The sequence below is a fragment of the Benincasa hispida genome, chromosome 9, assembly GCF_027475165.1.
Source record: "Benincasa hispida cultivar pf3 chromosome 9, pf3_genome.v1.1, whole genome shotgun sequence".
NCBI classification, from domain to species: Eukaryota; Viridiplantae; Streptophyta; class Magnoliopsida; order Cucurbitales; family Cucurbitaceae; genus Benincasa; species Benincasa hispida.
The window spans coordinates 66,878,911-66,887,217 of NC_143486.1; the positions used below are offsets into that span (position 1 = coordinate 66,878,911).

Sequence of the window (8,307 nt, forward strand, 5' to 3'; positions counted from 1 at the left end):
AAGTCTATTCATCGAATATTCAAAGTTTAGTGTCGCTCATATATTTGAAACTTTATGGACTTAAGTCGCATGACCATCACGTTCTTATGCAACAATTATTACCTGTAGCCATATTTTACCCAAACATGTAAGACTTGCAATTACTCACCTATGCTTCTTCCTTAATGTTATATGTTGCAAGATGATCAATTCATCTCAATTAAAGGGTATGCAAGAGGATATAGTTGTCACTTTATGCCTCTTAGAGAAGTATTTTCCACCTCATTCTTCACAATAATGGTACACCTTGTAGTGCATCTTATAAAAGAAGTTGAGTTTTGTGGACCTGTTTATTTGAGGTGGATGTATCATTTTGAATGATACATGAAAGTGTTGAAAACTTATATACGAAATAGAAATCAACCATAAGGTTGTGCTGGAGAAAATTATATTGTCGAAGAGACGATAAAGTTTTGTTCTGAATTTGTATCTGGAGTTAATTCTATTGGGCTAAACTCATCAACAAAGAAAGCAAACTCAAACATTGATATAGCATTATCAGCTGCTTCTTTTATCAGAACGAGTAAGGATGAGTTGGATCAAGTTCATCTTTATGTCATTCAAAATGTAAATGATGTGCTTCCTTATGTCGAGTATGTAGATCTCCATCTTATTCTCATTTTAGGTTACTTGATTATTCAATGATCTACTAACTTTGTCATTTATAATAGGCAACATATGGATATTTTTTCTAAGCTCAATTCTGGTTAAAGTAAAAGTAGAAAGTGGCTTCAAGAAGAGCATAATCGTACATTCAGTCGGTGGTTGTCCACACGGGTAATCTCTAGAGGCCTACTATTTGATGTATAATTAAATATTAACTACTAAACTATTATAAAATATATCATAGGTTGCACTAGCTCTCGAAGTTCCCAAAAGTTCCATATCGCCTTCTTTAATATGGATAGCTAATGGACCTTGTCCAACTGTGGCAAAATATTCTGGTTACATGGTCAATGGTTAATACTATCACACAACGAATCACGATGATATTAGAAGGGTTCAAAATAGTGGAGTTAGTATAACGGCTACCACAATGCAAGTCTCTAGTGCTAAGGACAAAAGCCCTGTCATGTTAGATATGACTTTTTATAGTGATACAAGAAATATTGGAGCTTGACTATCATGGATTATCATTTATTTTATTCAAATGTAATTGGGTTGAGAATAGAAATGAAGTCAAAACAGATAAGTTTGGGTTTACTATTGTGGACTTTATTGGACATAAATCAGACCCATTTATTTTAGCCTTTTAAGCAAAACAAGTCTTTTATGTAAAAGACCCCGCAAATTTGGATTGGTCAATTGTTTTAACATCTCCACAATGAGCAGCTGAAGATGATTTTTATGAAGATGGAATAGGAGATATGTTGCAAGAGTGTTGTTATGGAGGTATGCAAAGAATGCCCAATGTTGATACATCTATTGAGATTGATGATACAACATCCACATACATTAGAAATGATTGTGAGGGTAGATGGATTGATAAATAATGTATTAAACATGGTATGTCATTTCTTATGGTTATATGTATTAAATATTAAGATTATATGTTTTTTGTGTGAGTAATGTTTTTTTTTTTTTTTTTTTTTTTTGCAGATTCACATGGAAAATTTAGCAAGTAGCAGCAAGGATAATAGAAATATGATCTCGCAAAAAAATAACGGAATAAGTATTCCACGTGGGCCAACTATTATGTCTGAGTTGGCACAAATAAGAACATCTGGGCAACGGTTGGCCATTGATTATAATGAACATGGACAACCAATTGGATTTGGTGCAAAGAAAATGCAAAGTTATGTCGAAGATTGTGTTCGACAACAAATACCTATAACATATAATTCTTGGAAAAAAAAAGTTCCAAACCATTTTAAAGATAAACTTTTTTATTGTATATAGGTATCTTTTCTAAAATTTTAATTCATGTGCATAGTAGTATATTAGTTTATTGTTTACTACTTTTTTCATTCTGCAGATGTCGTTCGATGTGGACTCTAAGTCCAAACATGGTATACTCATGTCTGCATCTAGGAAGTTTCGGACTTTCAAGACCACATTGACTCAAAAGTTCATATCTCCATTTAAAGATGAACCCTCGATCTTGCAATTTCCTCCTTAACAATTTCTCATATAGATCAAGATCAGTAGACATCGTTTGTTAATGAATGATTAAGTGAAGAATGGGATGTAAGTCATTCTAAGTAAATGTCAATATTATCATTGTTTTGATAGGTAACTTCAACTAGATTGGTTGTACAGGAAATCAGTCGTCTTAAAAAAGAAAGCAGGTCGAAATGTGTATATAATCATCACATATTTCGTAAGGGTTATGCGAATCTGGCCCAAGAATTAGTAAATTTTTTGACTTAAATTAAATATTTTATTCTAATATGTTTATGCTAAATAAATATGTATGTTCATGTAGAATATATCGAGTAATCCTTCTTATCATTCGACTTTATGGAAAAAAAGCACGAAAAGGAAAAAAAAAATCATGAATACTTTGATGAAGCCACTCGAGAATGTGTCAGTCGAATTGTAAGTTTATATTGTACAAAGTTTAAAATGGCATATATATAATACCTGAAACTTGTGATAACATAGATATTGTGTGAAAATTGTAATATGTTTTACAGGATAAATCAGCTAAAGTCTATGAAGGTAAAGATGTTTTTACCAAAGCATTATGTACAGATGAACATTAGGGACGTGTTAGAGAAGTGGGTGTTTTTGTTTCCCATTCCCAATATTTTAAATTAGTAAAACCAAAGTCCACAATGAGCCAAGAAATTGAAGAAGACTCTAACGAAAAAAATGTTCGACATGTTAAAGTGTCAAGAGAAAAAAACTCATAGCAAACAATCTCATCAAACCAAATCATCTGTTAAAAGTGTCGCACCTAGTGCATCTGAAGAAGAGGATACTAAGAAGATGCCTAAAGAAGATTTGGAGGTAATTTATTTGTTGTGACTTTTAAATTTTAATCATATTATGCTTAACCATGCATGACATTAGTTCTTTTAAATTTGTTAAGGGGACATCAGCCAATTGGCTATAGGAACTCTAGATAATATTGTTGCAATAGCCACAATGTTTGATGATGATGTGTCATGCTTAACGTTAAAGTACTGATTGACATTGTCATGGGAGAAGATTTGCCAATACCAATTCCTGTTAAGGGAAAAATAGAGTCTTTAAATCAAGCAATGGGCAACTTCATAACATGGCCTCGTTAACTTGTAATTATGGTTGACGAGGAAAAAGTATGCCTCTTTTTCAATATATGAGTTTGGTTATTTATTATCTTTCGTACTTTGAATTTTTGTAACTTTGGTTATGGTAGGACCATTCAACAATTAAGAGTATTGGCACTCCTCCAAATATACGAACACCAATGGCACCATCAAACTCTTGAACGGACATGTCATACGCAACATGAACGATGTAGACATGATCCATATCAATTTGAACGAGCATATATTTGGAAGAGACAAATTTGTTTATTTAGGCCGCGATGATCCGATTCAATATTGCAATATGGTTGAAATTGATTATATGTGTATTTTGACATACATTGCGTAAGTATTACTCATCTAGATTCACAATCTTCATGTATATTTTGTTTCATGTTTAAATAATAACTTTTACTTTGTTTAGGTATCTTTGGGATGAATGTGGCCGTGATATTACCAAGAAGTTTTTTTTATAATTGATCAAGCAAAAATATCGAGACATTCGATCTAGAAATTTAGCCAACCAACTAGGATTGGCTAATTTGGACCAATTAGTTCTTATTCCATATAACACAAGGTAAGTAAATACAAGTTCTTTAGTTATTTTTAATTTGCATTATACAGGTACTAATATTTCAAAATTGTTGCTTATTATAGTTATCATTGGATATTGATTGTAATCAATCTACAAGAAAATTGTGATTATATTTTGGACTCTATTTGAAGTAAGGTTCAAGAGGATTTTCATGGAGTTATAAATATGTAAGTGTAACTGGACTTTCTTAGCTCTTAATTCAAGTATTTATGTTTAACTAATGTTTTCAAACTATTTAGTGGATTGAAAATATGGCAAGCCAAGCACGATCTCCGACACCATCGATCTTCTCCAAAATGGAAACCTGTAAAGGTAAATTTGCATTCATTTTTAACAATTTATGTTCATTCAAACATAAGAATAATTGTTTTCAACTTCTTTATATGCAGTGACCCCGTCAATTAGATTCTATAGGATGCGGGTACTATGTGCAAAAGTATATACACGAAATAATACATAATCCTACTACTCTCATTACTAGCCTCGTACGTAAATTATTTATTTTTTATATACTAGTTTTAATTTAATAAATGATGTAAACTTATGTTGAGTTTTTTTTTTTTCCTTTTTGTAGTTCAATACAAAAAATGCATATACCCATGGAGAGATTGACGTAATTCGAACCCAATGTGCAAGTTTTGTTGGCCGATTTGTGTAAGAATGTACTTCTTGTTTTTTTTTTTTTTTTTTTTTGTCTCAATAGAATGTAAATGCTAGCTTAGAATGAATCTTGACAAGTTTTGAGTAAAATATGCAAGTTTAGAATGAATCCAAAGTACTAATTATTGGTTTGTAGATAGACAAATTATTATCTAACCATGATCTATTTATTGGAAGATTTATATATAATTTTTTTGTTTATGGGTATTTGGTATAAGTATTCATGGAAGTACTAATTAATTTTTGTGAATGGGAGAAATGATTATTAATATTATAGAGGTGGTTGATATTTCTGATTGTAGTTTTGGAGAGGCGGGTGGTTCCATATGAGTGTTGGATATGATAACTATAATTATTGTTCTATGAAAGTGTGTTATCGATATACAAATGTTGGTTAGTGTGTTTATTTCATATTTGATGAGTACTTATAGAATGGATTGGAAATATTAATTCTTGTTTGTGGATAAATTATTATAGAAGTGTGCTTCATTGTAGGTAACTTTGTATTTAGTTTTGTGGTAAAGTGTCTTGTTCTGTCTATTGTTATATTTCAGGTTTGAGTGGTGGAAGACGAGTATTGTTGGCTTGCCATGTAAAATATAACAAGCATGCATTACAATGAATAATTTTTTATATTTTTTAATAAAAACAATGACGAACATTTCCTGACCCAACACGAGACATATAATGTTGTTTTTAACTTTTTGATCGACATTAAAAATGGATTCGACAACGAAATTTTAAAAAAATGGACAATAAATGAAAAAAAGGAACATGGATTTTGGGCTTCAATGTCGGTTCAAAACCGACATTAAAGGACTTTAATGTCAGTTGACAACCGACATTAAAGATAGTGCTATAAAAGGTCTTTTATTTCGGTTGTCTTTAATGGCGGTTTTAAACCAACATTGAAGAGGGTGTACAATGTCGGTTGTCAACCGACATTAAAGCCCTTTAATGTCGGTTTTAAACCGAAATTAAAGCCTAGAATTCTTGTAGGGTTTGATCTTAATAATGGAGGTGAAACCAAGGAGGAGAGCTGCTGCCGAGAATGGGGAAACGGCTGAAGAATTAGTCCTTGCAACATTAATTAGGAATGGCGAGGACCGTGGTCCAATTGTTAGACATGCATTTGAAATGGGTCGACCAGAAACTCTCCTTCTTCAGTTGAAGAACGCTGTAAAGAAGAAGGAAATTGAAATCGAAGAGTTGTGCAAGACCCACTACGAGGAGTTTATCCGTGCAGTTGATGAACTTCGTGGTGTTTTGGTTGATGCTGAAGAGCTGAAGGCCGAACTGTCAACTGATAACTTTAAAGTGCAAGAGGTTGGGAGTGTGCTTTTGATTCGACTTGAATAGCTTCTTGAATGCTATTCAATAAAACAAACTGTGACTGAAGCCATCAAAATGTCCCAGGTTTGTGTTCAGGTGCTTGATCTTTGTGTCAAGTGCAATGATCATATTTCTAAAGGCCACTTTTACCCTGCATTGAAAACTCTCGATCTGATTGAGAAGAATTATTTTATGCAATGCAACTAAGAACACAGGAAGGAAATCTACATCTACAAAGAAAGAGAGAGATGTGAAAGTAATAGCCTTATGTTATGGCCGCCCCCCGACTTACGGCCTTTACGCTACTACTACTGTGATGCATAACATTTCTGTCAAGACCCTAAAAATGATCATTGAGACGAGAGTTCCTGTGATCAAATCTCATATTGAGAAGAAAGTGTCCACTCAATTTAATGAATGGCTCGTTCATGTAAGGAGTTTGGCTAAGGTTATTGGGCAAACAGCTATAGGCCATGCAGCAACTTCTCGCCAAAGAGATGAAGAAATGTTAGAACGTCAGAGGAAGGCTGAGGAACAGAACATTTCAGGGCTAGGAGATTTTGCATATACTTTAGATGTTGGAGATATTGATGAGGACTCCATTCTAAAGTTTGACCTTGTACCTCTTTATCGAGCATATCACATTCATACATGTCTTGGGATCAAAGAGCATTTTCGTGAATACTACTACAGGAATCGAATGTTGCAGCTTCATTCCGACTTGCAGATTCCTTCTTCTCAGCCCTTTATTGAATCCTATCAGACCTATTTAGCTCAAATTGCAGGATATTTCATAGTAGAGGATCGCGTGATGAGCACTGCCGAGCTATTATCAGCTGAACAGGTTGAAGCAATGTTGGAAACTGCTGTCGTGAAGGTGACATCAGTGCTTGAGGTACAATTTTCCCTCATGGATTCTGCAACTCACCTTCTCCTGGTGAAGGATTACATTACTCTTCTGGCATCTACTTTTAGACAATATGGATACGAAGTTGGGCCGATTCTCGAGACTTTGAACAAAATCCGGGACAAATATCATCAACTCCTTTTGGAAGAGTGCCGGCAACAAATAGTGGATGTTCTAGCTAATGACTCCTATGAGCAGATGGTTCTGAAAAAAGATAGCGATTATGAAAACAACGTTCTCGCTTTTAATCTCCAGACTTCTGATATAATACCTGCATTTCCGTTTATAGCACCGTTTTCTTCTACCGTTCCTGATGTCTGCCGCATTGTAAGGTCCTTCTTTAAAGGATGTGTCGATTACTTGACCTACAGTGTACATTCTAATCTTTTCGAGGTTGTGAAGAAATATTTGGACAGGCTCCTAATTGATGTTTTAAATGAAGCAATGCTCAATATTATCCATGGTGCATCCATTGGTGTTTCTCAAGCGATGCAAATTGCTGCAAATATAACCCTTCTGGAACGAGCGTGCGACTATTTCATCGGGCATGCAGGTTAGTTATGTGGAATGCCTCTTCGATCAGTCGAGAGGCCACAAAGCGGTTTCGCTGCGAAAGTCGTTCTTAAAACATCAAGGGATGCAGCTTATATTGCATTGGTGACTTTGGTGAACAAGTTAGATGAGTTTATGGCTCATACAAAGAATATTGGTTGGACTTCTGAGGAGGTTACTGCAAATGCAAATGATTATATAAATGAAGTCCTCACACTGCACAACAGATTTTACCAATGGAAGCTTTATACAAAGTCGGGAGTGGCGCTCTCGATCATATCTCCTACTCTATAGTTTCAGCTTTTCTTAGCGACAGTGCCAAAAGGTTTAACACGAACGCAGTCACGAGCATCAACAATGATCGGACAATGCTGGAAGCTTTTGCAGACGAGAGATTCCACAGCACAGGGTTGAGTGAAATCTACGGAGGAGGAATTTACCGAAGTTGCTTAATAGAAGCCCGGAAATTAATCAACCTTTTACAAAGCAGTCAGCCGGAGAACTTCATGAATCCAGTGATAAGGCAGAAGAACTACAACATGTTGGATTATAAGAAAGTGGCTAGTATATGTGAGAAGTTCAAGGACTCTCCTGATGGGATCTTTGGGAGCCTTTCCAGTAGAAATACAAAGCAAAACTCTCGCAAGAAATCAATGGATATGCTGAAGAAAAGACTGAAAGATTTTAACAGAGGCTTGAAGATTTTTTTTCCTCCATTATTTATTGAATAATAGTTGTACAGTAGTTATTTATTTGGATAATCTATATTATTTTGTAATGTGACTAAAAGGGAAAAGATTTTTGGTCAGTTTCCTTTGTTGCATCATTGTTGTTTGTTGATTTTCATGGCTTTGTATATACATATATATTTTGAAACACCATGGCTTTATACAATAGAAGCATGTTTGTGTCCATTGTAAGAAACAAAGAAATAAAATTAGCTTGACATAAATTAAATTATTCAAATAATAAATAGGGGAATTCTTATA

The 8,307-nt window shown here is 34.1% G+C and overlaps 1 pseudogene; it reads left to right on the forward strand.

Moving 5' to 3' along the window:
• Positions 1-5,541: 5,541 nt before the first annotated feature.
• LOC120084827 (exocyst complex component SEC15A pseudogene) lies at positions 5,542-8,049 on the forward strand (annotated as a pseudogene).
• Positions 8,050-8,307: the final 258 nt, after the last annotated feature.